General features: G+C 43.3%; 1 pseudogene; it reads left to right on the top strand.

Moving 5' to 3' along the window:
* LOC145401986 (maltase-glucoamylase-like) overlaps positions 1-13,231 on the top strand; it is a 426,725-nt pseudogene that overhangs the window by 280,542 nt on the left and 132,952 nt on the right.

Below are 13,231 nucleotides of genomic sequence, written 5' to 3'. Positions count from 1 at the left end.
GTAATAATGACTAGTCACAGCTTACATAAAACTGGCTCGGTGCTTCATTTGTATGATGAAGATCCGAAACAGATGGGTCGTGTCTGGATCATTTTCACAGGACTCTATGATAACACGGTAGTCTATGTTATACTATATGCTATGTATGTTACGAATGCATAATGTTTTGCAGGTGAATAGCATGGAAATGTTTCGAATACAATTTCGTTAGGTTTCTCACCATTCGCCTCATAGCTCAGTACAAAACTACCACTCAGGGTTGTCCGTTCGCCTGCCCTCTCTCTAACCCTGACTTTCACTTCCTTCCGCCAAGGGGGTACAGAAACCTTGGTGCGTGGGTGTACAACTCTGTCTACCTGTTCATCTTCTATATTAACTTTTGAACCTTACCTACCTCCACCTCCTCCTTTGCCTAATCGTTCTGTTTCTTCGGCTTCCTCGTCCCGTCCTTGCATTGCTTCCCGACTCATTAACTCTGTCTTGATCACCTCTCTTTTTGGATCCCACATCTGGTCTCAGTATTTTAACATCAGTTCCCAAACAGATGACCTCTCACATCACCTCTCACTGTTGCGACACATAGGTTCCAATATTACATTCTCTGTACGACGCAATGGCTCTCGTTTTCTCAGTGTACAAAATGCAGATCAAGCAGAAAGTCATATCATTAGTTGACCCATCAGGCAATCCGATCTCAATCTTTCCAGATGTACAGTTGAGTTCAGCAACAGGCACTGTCCGTCTTCCCTCTTTCTTGTCTTTTGGAAATAGGAACTTCACTGACTGCACAGAAGACATCAAACTCATTCTCTCTGAACAAAGTCACCAGATCCTTTCAGTTTAGTGCTACACAGTCCCTTCCCGAGGACGCCATCAAAAACCAGCAAACATCACCATAATAGTGTTTCAATCTCAAGAGCTTCCCTTTTCCGTTATTATTGGAGACACAGACCTCTGTTAAAGAATCAGTTCCTCCCGCTCGTCAGTGCACTTCCTGATGGCGTTTTGTCTATCCAGCAAGGTACTGCTGGTCATAGGCTGTTTGCTCCAACTGTTCACAAGCTGGACACACAGCATCCATTTGTGTATCGACCTTTCAATCCTGGCCTAACTGTGGGGGGCACCATACGGCATCCTGCAATAAATGCCCTACTTATACTTTTGAAGCCGAAGAATCCCATGTCTGGTGAGAAACAGGGCTTACCCTCCGAGAAGCCAGTCGACGAGCACATCGCTAGGGGCACTCCCCTGGCATCGCATATGCACGCTTGGCCTGACCAATTCGTTTATCACAGGTTTCAAGCTCATCCAGTGTCTACTTCTGTACCTCTCAATTTCTTTTGTCACCCTTGCCTCTTTTCCCGATTCCTCTTCCTCCTTTTCCTCTCTTGTTCGTTCTGCTCCCTCCACCCCACCTCCTGCTCATACAGTATACTTCCGTTTTAACTCTCCCTCACATCTCTGATCTAACAAACGTAAACGTGCTATTGAATCCTCTCCACTTCATATTCCTGGTCTCTCTCCCCCTTCCTCTACTGCCCAGCCTATCCCGTGTTCTCCCTCCTCCAAACAATAACGCCATAATGCCGTGTCACCAGCTCGCACTCAACCTTTGTCGTCACCCATGGAAGCAGAATCCCTGCAAAGTTATCCTCACGGTACAGTATCTCTTCCTTATCGGTGCGGAAATACATTCCCCCCCTTCCCCACTTTCTCCTACGTCCATTCCTCCTGCGTCTCCTGAACGCACCCCTCCCATTCTTTCTATCTCTCCTGCACCTCCTCTTCCTCTCTCTTCTATTTCCCGCTTTTCCTCTATTCAACCACCCGCCTCTTTTGTGATCACTACACCCTCCTTATCTTCCCGGTCCCTTCCGGTCTTGATTTACTTTCTCCCCCTGGATACTCTGTCTTTCAACGCCGTAAACAATTTGCGTTTCTCTCACACTTTATTCTCCATAGTCATTGCGCTTCTCCAGTGGAATATTACAGGCTTCCATACCCACTGTACGGACGTTCGTTTTCTTATTTCCTCCCACAATCCTCTTCTTATCTCTCTTCAGGAAACCTTTCTTTATACTCTCGCGGTTCCTATTCCTGGCTATACTTTGCTTGGATCCCTTCCTTCATATGACACTTCCCTCCATATCCGCAATGATGTCCCCTTTGAGCCTCTTCCTATTTCTTCTGCTATCCCTCATCTGCCCGTGTCTTTCCCTGTCATTGGATTACTGTTGGCTCTCAGTTTCTCTCCTTCTGTCCCTCTTCATTTTCTTAACTTTGTCTCGTTCCTTCTTTCCCTTCCTCCTCCAGTACTTCTTCTTGGTGACTTCAGTTGCCAGCATTTCCTGTGAGGTGACTGTGATCACCACTAGAGGACGCTTATTAGAACAGTTTCTTTGTTCATAAGATCTATTTATCCTTAACATGGGCACCCCTACTCACTTTGATCTCCGTACTCATTCCCTCTCTTGTTTGGATCGTCATTTTGCTCACCATCAACTTCTCTCCATTTTCATTGGTCGATATTAGAAGACAATCATTTAAGTGATCACTTCCCCATCAGACTCTCTCTTGCCTCTTACTGTCCATTCCTTCGTCCCCCCCGTTGGCAATTCCATGCTGCTAACTGAGAATTTTTTTCTTCCCATACAGTGCCCCCACTTCCTCCTTAGTCTTTCTCGTCTCCACAATATATGTTGTCATTCTTCCTCTTCCCTGTTTTAAGTGCTGCTCTCACCGCCATTCCCCGTGATACACAACCGTCTACTGCCAAACGTGTTTTTTAGTGGACTCCTACTTGTTCGCAATCTCTCTGTGTGAAACGTGCCGTCTGGAAAAGTTTTCGTCGTAAACAGTCCACCCCTGCTCGGATTCATAGCCTCCTCATATTTCGTCGAGCTTCCGCTGCCTTCCGTCGTACCATCCGTCAGATTAAACGTTCTAGTTGGAGAGACTGTTTCTTCTGTTTCCGTAACTATACCTGTTGCAGCAATTACCTCCCAACTTCGTAGATTATCAGGCAAACATCTAACCCTAAGCCCCGGTTCTTCATACTGATGGCCAGTCTGTGGCTGATGTTTCCTTAGTTGCAGATGTCTTGGGTTATTATTTTAGTCTTATTGGTAGTGGGTCTCATCTCTCTTCAGAATTTCAACGCCATAAATCTGATTCTGAATCCATACCAATTTCTTTTACGTTGTCAGCTGAGGGAGTTCCTAACACTTCCTTTTCTCTTCGTGAATTTTCGTCTTCACTTAAATCCAGTAAAAATACGAAGTAAAGGACTTGATGGTGTTCATTACACTATGTTAAAACATTTTTCCACACAAGCCATGTCCTTCTTTTGGCTCTTTATAATAAATTTGGACTAAAGGTTTCTTTCCTTCTAAATGGCATATAGAGATCATCCTCCCGTTTCTGAAACCTGGTAAACCTGCTCACCATCCTCAAGATTACCGTCCCATAGCCCTGACAAGCTGTTTATGTAAACTGTTTGAACAGATGATCAATACTTGACTCATGTGGTACCTTGAATCCCGTAGTCTTCTTTCCCCGTTACATTTGGGTATCGTGTATCATAAAGCACGCAGCACATTAGATCCTCTCCTCAAACTCGAATATTATATCCAGGCTGATTTTTCACTCTGCCAGTTGGTCATTGCCATATTTTTTTATTTCATTTTATTTAGAAAAGGTCTATGATACGAGTTGTCTTCGTTCCCATGATTTACATGGTAACATAGGTGTTTTTCTTCAAAATTTTGTTTTCCACCGAACCTTTCATGTCCGTCTAAGAGACCACCTTTCCCGTGCCTTTCCCCAGCATGAAGGTGTCCCACATGGTTGTGTCCTTAGTATTACTCTTTTTCTTATAGCTATAGATGGCACTGTCTCTTCTCTACCCTCTTCTTTTTTGGCCTCTTTGTATATTGATTATTTTTGCTATTTAAACTGCAGATTCAGATCTGCCTCGGCTCCCATCGCTTCTTCAGTCCACCATCGATGCTGCCTGCACATGGGCTACTACTTATGGTTATGTTTTTCTACCTTTAAGCCCTGTCGGTAACGTTTACTCGTTCGAGAACCATATCACAGCCTTCTCTGTACTTATATAACATTCCTCTTCCCTACCGATCCTCTGCCACATTTCTTGGCCTCACATTTGACTCTCGATTAAATTGGAATGCACATATTTCTTCTCTCAAGTCTTCTACCCTTCATCGTCTTCATTTGCTGCAAACACTGTCTCACCCTAAGTCTACTAATACCAAGTCGGATCACTTCCATCTAAAACGGGTCCAAGCTGGCGCAGGGGGCTGAGCATTGGAGTGACGTCAGCTGGCACGAGTTCAGTTGACGCCTGACCGTGGTGGTGAGTGGATGTATTCTGCACTCTCCAGATCATGACACATTTTTAGTCAGAAGTGAGGGAAGGGACTGAAATGTGCGAGGGAAGGTATGGGGGTGTGAGGGAAGGCATAGGGGTGTGAGGGAACCTATTGCTACGTTATACGGTTAAATGAGTCCGCACTTCTTCCCCTTCTTCGTTTTCCCTTATTATAAATGTTTAATTTGAGTCTGCCCTTTTATACATTTTCTGTTACTTAAGCCAATTGACGTCACACACAAGCCACTCCTCCCTGCGCCCTGAGGGAAAGTGAACCAACTTGGTATTAGTAGACTTAGGTCTCACCTTTCGTGGGGTGCTGATCATATCACACTTCTTCGTCTTCACTGTCTTTATCCTTTCCAAAATCGATTATGGGTATCCAAGTTTATTCTTCTGCCTCCACGCACACTCTTTCAAAGCTAGATTCTGTTCATCATACTGGTCTTCGTTTAGTTATTGGTGCTTTCGGTCGACTCCTGCTACAAGTCTTTGTGCTGAATCACGCATTTTGCCCCTCTTTCATCGTCGTACTCTTCTCACTATCAGGTCCTATACATGTCTCCTTCCGCTCCCTACAAAACAAGTTACTCCGTCCTTTTAGCCTTCTCCAACGCTCTTTTCACTCGGTCTCCTATCTCCTTCCATTCCCCCTTTGGGTCCCCATCCTTCTTCAGTCTATTGATTTTGCCTTTCCTCCTATTCTTCCACTATGTCCAGTTTTCTCCCCACCTTGGCTTCTGCCTTCTTCGGTGGACTGCCCTTCTTTTCTTCCTTGTTGTAAGTTCTTTTTTCACCCAGATACCCTTTGCTCCCTTGTTCTTGAACATATGTCCAGTCACTCTTCTGCCACGCATATCTTTACTGACAGCTCTAAAATATGTCATGGTGTTGAATTTGCTATTGTGTTCCCTGACTCCTCCTTCCAAAGTACAGTACACTTCCCTCCACTCCAAGTATCCTCACTGGAGAACTGTATGTTATTCTTTTTACTCTGAAGTCTCTTCTTAGGTTCTCTTCCTCCACCTTTGTTATCTTATCCGCTTACTGCCTTACACACCACGCCTTCTTCTCATCCTCATTTCACCCAAATTCGGGAATGGCTGGTTAGCCTTTGTGTAGGAAAAAGTCAATTCGCTTCCGCTGGGTTCGTGGCCATATTGGGATTACAGGTAAAGAACGAGCTGACTCACACTCTGCTACTTTCTCCTGTAGGTCCTTCCTCAGTCCCATTCTTGCCTTTGATTGTTTCCCTCTGCTAACCAGTCTCTCCGTGATCGTTGGCAGTCTTCGTGGAACCAGCGGGTTCACAACAAATTTCAGTGTCAAAACCCTCACTTCTTTCCTGGCACACACTGAGCCACCCTACTCGTTGATGGGAGACTATCCTTGCTCGTCTTCGCTTGGGTCATACCCGAATAATTCATGAGCATTGGATAAGCCATGACCCTCAGCCCGTCTGCTCACACTGTAACTGTTCTATGACTACCTGTCATCTTTTTCTTGATTGCCCGTCTACATTCCAACAACGTCTTGCAGCGTTCCCATTCCTTTACTCATTTCGTCGGCTCCCATGACTTACTGCTTTCCTAGGTGACTTTCCTACTGTTTCTATTTACAGCATCATCAAATTTCTTACTGTATTTCATACCATGCATTGAATATAAGTATTTACCCGGCTTCTTTCTATATTGTTGCCATACAGCAATATTATGGCTTCGTGCTAGTTCTTCATTATTCCTTCCCTCCTTCCTTTATTAAATCATGAAGTAGTACGGTGCTTCATGAGTGGAAATCAGCAAATATAACCCTGATATTTAAAAAGGGGCAACAAACCATAACCAAAAAAATTATGTCCAACAAGTTTTACGCCAGTGATTTGCAAGTTGTTGGAAATATGCCTATTATTATGAACACGATTACTGTACGTTTGAAAATAAATAATCTCATCAGATACACATCATTGTAAACCCTCACCTAGAGTGTTGTGTCCAGTTCTAGCAACCGAAATACAAAAAAAAAAATTTAGAGAAACGTGGAGGGTGATAAAGATGATACCTAGACCGAGAAATGAACCATACAAGGAGTGCTTAGAAGCTCTGAATCTCTCTACCTTAGCTAACAGCAGGTTATGGGGAGATTCAGTTCAGGTATTCCAGTTATCAAACATGGTAATATGGTTTCTGATAATACTTCAAATTAGACTTGTCGAAATTATACTAGAGATAATGGTCTTAAAATTATTGGCAAACTATTCCAGTCACATAAAGCTACACGTAAGCTTTTCTCCTTCAGTAGAGTTGTAAATAAATGGAATAAATTCCTCTCCAGTGCAGAAAACTGTGATACAATATTCACATTTAACAATCGCTTGAAAATGTATGTATCTCCTTACCCCCAGCAAAGTATGTTTATTCGCAAACAATACATTTTTGTAGTATACATAGCTTTGTTTTTAGGTCTTGGAGGAGATAACTGCTTTTCAGAGCTTGGAGGACACAACCGCAGAACAGCATCGATTCATACTGTTGACTTACTGCTACTTACTTGTTCAGGTATACAGTTTCCTTTTCCTCTTTCCTATGAAATTTCCATTACATATTTTCTTCCACGTATGGGGTTCTTCTCACTTTTTCTTGCCGGCTTCGGCTGGACGATTTGGTGGTGGTGGTGGTGGGGGGGGGAGTCTTCCTACTTTCCTAACCTTGTCTTTAATTCACAGAATAGTTTTGGTAGTGTCATGACAAACAGTCTCGATAGAACCAATAGGTTTGTTGCCGTTTGCGTTCCTTTGTACCCATCTCCCAATACACCCATCCCCTAATACACCTGTCTCCTCACACCCATGCCCCCCTTCACACATCTGTCCCCTACAAACCTGACCTCCCACACACACCTGTCCCCCCCACACTTCCATCCCCCACAAACTTGCCCACTCGTATACACACAACTTCACAAACTTGTCCCCCCTACACCTGTCCTCCCCACACCTGTTCCCTTCCACACCTGTCCCCTCACACATCAGTCCCTTCCACACCTGTCCATCATCTGCCACTCGTACACTACCTTTCGGTGATATTGTTTAGCTTTTAAGAGACTGTTCAAAATGAAGGGGTGATGTATAACCTTCATTAACCCTTTCAGAACGAAAAGCCCTTCGGAAGTTGTAGGAATTCATTGGAGATTGCAAAAATATACTACAAAAAGGACCATCGTGAAGGTGTTATGTAGAATAGCGTTATGTGCCGTGAACTGGGGATATGGATATAACATCAGTGGTTGCGAACTGTATTCTAGAGAGACTGGGATGGCACAGAGATTGGCTGCCTTAATGACCCTCATGTAGTCGATAGGCATTAATATAAGGGTTCTTCGTGCTGTGCTCAGGTATGCTGGAGTTCAACCTGTTCGGTCTGCCTTATGTGGGTGCGGACATCTGTAGGTTCTTTATAAACACGACGGAGGAGCTGTATCAACGCTGGATGCAGCTGGAGGCGTTCTACCCGTACAGCCGCAACCACAACGCCATCGACAACGTTGAAAGGTGGGAACATTGCGTCCGGGTGGCTGGATGTAGGTAGTTGGTTGGTTGAGGTGTGGTTGAGTGTGGTAATATAATACGTGAATGGATGTGGGTTTTTCTGACGGTGCTGTTGGTTCTGCGGGGGTGATGGATGTGGAAATGTGGTTGAATGTGGCGGTGTTCTCTGTCCACAGTACACTTGGTTTTAACCTGCTTGTTACGATTATTACTAAATCTTTTTCTGCTTATATTCTTGAGTTTAGTATTATCCAAAATTGTTAGCTTTTTCATATTAATGCCCGTTTTTTAAGGTTTGCTTTATCCAGAATATCTATTCGCCGGATCTGAACTCAGCTGAACAGTTTTCAGGATTTCTGAATTTTCTGAGGTTGTTCGGTTGTATCCTCTGTTATCAGTTTTTGTATCGTCAACAAATACGGTTGTTTTACAGTGCAACCTTCCTATATCACTGATATATATTAAAATCAAAATTGGACCTTGCAACACTTTATTGACAGTCTTCGAGTCTGACTCCTTCCCATTAATCACAGCTTTGTTTACATTCTGCAAGCCAGTGTTCTGTTCACCTTGGTACATAACAATTGTCCTATAATTCATGTTGTGAACCTCTGATGATTTTTTAAAAAGTGCTTATGCTGTCTGTGTCTGCTTATAAAATTTAACAACCTGAACATACCTGATGTTAACTTGACAATAGTTTCCAGGTTGGGTCTTAATACTTTCTTGAATGGTCAAAACACATTTGCCAATTTCTATTCATTAGCAACAGTGCCACTCCCTATTGTTATGTTTAAATACTCAGGTAATGGCTTCAGTATGTAATTCTTTACCTCTTTCCAGTCATAGGGATACCTTATCTGGCCACGATGTGTTGTTGTCCTTATGTTGTTGGTTGCAAATAGTACATCTTGTATTGATCATAATGTCACTGATTTCGCCACCATTATCTACACATGCGAGGAAGACGAAGGTATAGTGCATTATTTTTCTACAGTAAATAAGGTTAAAAATAGAGCATTAAGAATTTTGGTCATCTTGGGTTCCACGTTATATTCTCTCTGTTTGTTAAAGCTAACGGGCCTAAAGCTGGAGTTAATGTCTTCTTGCGTCTTATGTAACGGAAGAGTTCTTTAGGGATTGATTTACTGATGCTTTTAGTAAGCAAGTCGAGGTTTTCACTCTTTGTTTTTTTCATTTTTAGTATTTTGATGAAGACTATGATGTTTAGATTTACTTTCTTGATTTTTTGTTACTGTAATTTTGGTCAGTTTCCCTGCTTCATGATTGTTTTTGATATTTCTGTTCCAGCAGTTAGGTTGCAGGAAATCTAGAACGCATTGGTGCAAATACCTGGGCAGCTTTGTTAACACTTTGAGAAAACATTTCCAATGCGTCATTGACATTTTGTTGTTCGAGTAATCAGGTTCCATTTGCAGCCACCTATTATTACTTTTAATTTTTGAAGGTCAGCACACTTGTAGTTTGGAACTTCTCGTAGGCTAACTGGGCTTTACGAAGTTGATACTGAAATAATTAAGGTCGAATACAGTGGTCATGAATACTGTATTCATTACCTACTAAGACATTATCGACTAATTATCTGATGCTGCTAAGACGAAAGTTATTTCCTCGACACGTTAGCCATTGTACTAACTGATGTAGCGAACTTTCTTGCATGTTACTGTACAGTTCTAACCTGTTGTGTGAGAATAAGGATTCCTCCATCTTACTATAAGCAATTCTAAATCTCCCAAAAATACAGGAGTTCGGATTCAGTAAGCATTAGCAGTTTATTCAAAAAGCATCTTGTCAGTTTGACACTACGGTTCTGCAGGACAATAAATAAACCCAAGCGTCATCTTACGGAGTGATTCATTTCGAAGTTAAAAGTAAATTGTGTCAGTATCATCGACTAATGGTTTTAGAGTTAATACTGCATGAAAGACACGTTAGACTAAACGGTAAATAACGCCTCTTATCTTCCCGTTTCTGTCACTACTAAATACAACATAAACTGGCCAGTCGCATTCTGCTAAGAAGTCTCTTTACTCAGTATTCAACCGTGATTCAGTCATGTCATTTGTGTCATAGTAATCAGTTAATGATTGAATCTCGCGTTTACAAGTACAAAACTTAACGCATTCAGTTTTCAGATAGGAAATGTCTGGAAATCCTGTCTTACCTTGATTGCTTGAATTGATTCAGCTGTTTGTCTTGAGCATTATTCTTTCTTTCCTGATAAAAAGGCACTGTATTATTCAAGTGACGGCCAAAGTGCACTAAACCAGTCACAATCAAGTGTAGGCCGTCATCTGCAAACCAGGCTGGCTGTTGATCAAAGTTGCTACAGCTATTTGCAGACTCAGCATCATCTGTAAACAAAGTGACTAATTGATTATTTAGACTGACAACTTTGCTTTAAAATACGGTCTGATCTCTCATCCTCTGAAGTATCATTTAAATTAGAACAGTGAAGAACTAATACAGTAAGGATACGCTACCTTAACACTGTCTTACTGAGGTTACTGTGAACAATGAAATGAATATAATTTAAAACACTTTAAGATTGTCACAAGGTATTTACTTTCGACCCTCAGGCGGGAAACCAGAGAAATAATGGGAATTAAGACAAAAGATGAAACTTTACAGGGTAAAGAAACCAGTGTATAAAAGATAACACTATATACCAGTAAAGCTGTAAGAACAAAAGCTATACCAGTCAACACTCAACCGTAGAAAAGTAGGCTACAAAGAGAAACAAAGCCAGTTACTTACTCGATAAGTACTGTATGTATTCTTCCATTCAAACTGATGCCGTGTAGTTGAACACAGTAGCAATACACACAAAGTAAGCAGAGTTTTGATACTTTGTATTCACTTTTTTTTAACCAGTTAGACGATAAGATGCAACACTCACATAACAGAAGCGCTATCACAAGAAAAGTATCACACAAATTCGCTTCGTTTAGTTCATAAATGCTCCAGCATGTTTGAATGCTTCAGCCTTGGTCACCTAATGGCGGCCCTGCACGCTGCTCGATCTCTAGCAGCATCTCTATTCTGTCCCTTATTCCCGAGGTCACAGTTCATGACCTTGTCCTAAGTCCTCTTCGGCCGGTCTCTCACAACTCTACCCTCAGTGTTCACACGTCTCACCTGCATCTACTTGTCATCCTTCATCCTCTCCACATACCGAAGCAAATATAACTCAAATTTATGGCAAAAATAAAGCAAAAATATATACTTGATTAAATAGTGAATGAAGCAGAGAGGAGCGGCCTGACCAGCATGAAGGCTGGGTGGTGTGGCTGGTTGTGGTGATGAGGTATGGTGTGGTGGTATGTTAATATTATGTTTATGTTCGATGGTTTGGTTGGGTGTGATGGTGTGGTGGTGGTGATGTGATTAGGTTTGGTGGTGTGGAAGGGTGTGGTAGTGTGATCGGGTATGGTGGTGTGGTTGTGTGTTGTTGATGGGTGTGGTGTTGTGGTTGGGTGTGGTGGTTGAGTTGAATGTGGTGGTGTGGTTAGGTGTGATGGAGTGGTGATGTGGTTGGGTGTGGTGGTGATGTTGGGTATAGCGATGTGTCTGGGTGTGTTGTGGTGGTTATAACGGATATTGTGGTGTGCATGATTGTGGTGGTGTGGTTGGGTGTGTTGGCGTGAATGGGTGTGGTTGTGGTTGTGGTTGTGGTATGGTGGTTTGGGTGAGTTTCGTGGTGAGATAGACGGGTGTTGTGAGATGGATGGGTGTGGTGGTGTGAATGAATGTGATGTTGTGGCTGGGTGTGGTGATGTGGATGAGTGTGGTAGTGTGGTTGGGTGTGGTGATGTGGATGGTTGTGGTGGTGTGGTTGGGAGTGGTGGCGTGGTTGGTTGTGGTGGTGTGGTTGGGTGTGGTGGTGTGGTTGGTTGTGGTGATGTGGATGAGTGTGGTGGTGTGGTTGGTTGTGGTGGCGTGGTTGGTTGTGGTGGCGTGGTTGGGTGTGGTGGCGTGGTTGGGTGTGGTGGCGTGGTTGGGTGTGGTGGCGTGGTTGGTTGTGGTGGCGTGGTTGGGTGTGGTGGCGTGGTTGGGTGTGGTGGCGTGGTTGGGTGTGGTGGCGTGGTTGGGTGTGGTGGCGTGGTTGGCTGTGGTGGCGTGGTTGGGTGTGGTAACGCAGTTGGGTGTGGTGGCGTGGATGTGCGTGTTGGTGTGGATGATTGTGGTGGTGTGGTTGGGTATGGTGGTGTGGTTGGATCCGGTGTCGTGGATGGATGTGGTAGCGTGGATGGGTGTGGTGTCGTGGAAGTGTTTGGTGAAATGAATGGCTGTGGTGAAGTGGATGGGTGAGGTGACGTGGATGGGAATGGTGATATGAGTGGGTGGTTGGTGTTGATGGATGTGTTGATGTGGATGGGTATGGTGGTGTGGATGGGTATGCTGGTGTGTGTGAATGGGTGTGATGGCGTGGTTGGATGTGGTTTTATGGTTGGGTGTGGTTGTATGGTCGGGTGTCGTCGAGTAACAGCGTGGCTGGGTGTGGATGGGCGTAGCTGCTTGTGGTTGAACGATATGTGGTCGAGTTGCACAGTGTGATCGGGTGTTTTACTGTGATTGAGCGTCGTGGTGTGGTAGTTTGTCTGGGTGTGGTGGTGTGGATTGATGTGGTTAAGAGGATAGGTGTGGTTGATTTGGTGTTTCTGTTTTGGACTGGTTGGTTGTAGTGGTATGGCGGAGTTGATGGTTGTGTGTGTGTGTGTGTGTGTGTGTACAGTGGACTAACTACAATTGCTTTGATAGAACACCATGGCAATGAAAATATGACACCCAACCTTATTCATCAGTGACCAAAGCCAATGCACTGTTAACTGGTGATCAAATGGATGACTAACTTTCCTTTCATATCTTAATTACTTTTGTATTTTTATCCTTTTTTTTTTTTTTCTTATTATCGTCATCTCTGGAACTGTGTCCCTCTGTGTTTCCTGCTGCCTGTGGTCTCTATCTTTCAAACGCAGATTTCATGCATGCGATATTTGCTTCTTCAACGCCCGTATCTTGAGGATTGTTTGTTGTCCCTTATATTCTAAACAGCCATTGGGAAGGTCATGATTTGATTAAACTGAATGTAAATTTCTCTTTTATAATTACGTGCATCATTGTAAAAGGGTTAATCCTTGCATGGTCGGAACAGCTCTACTGTTTTATTCCAGCTAACACCAAACAGTTCCATTTAGCTGAGAGTGAGTCATGTGAACCTGAGAGTGTTAACACTTTGCTTTGCTCCCCAGGATCCCAAGATGTGGCCAGACACAATA

The sequence above is a fragment of the Coenobita brevimanus genome, chromosome 57 (assembly GCF_032717465.1).
Source record: "Coenobita brevimanus isolate Jiangsu-jjx chromosome 57, ASM3271746v2, whole genome shotgun sequence".
NCBI classification, from domain to species: domain Eukaryota; kingdom Metazoa; phylum Arthropoda; class Malacostraca; order Decapoda; family Coenobitidae; genus Coenobita; species Coenobita brevimanus.
The sequence above is the reverse complement of the archived record's forward strand: the minus strand, read 5'-3'. Positions and strand labels throughout refer to the sequence as shown.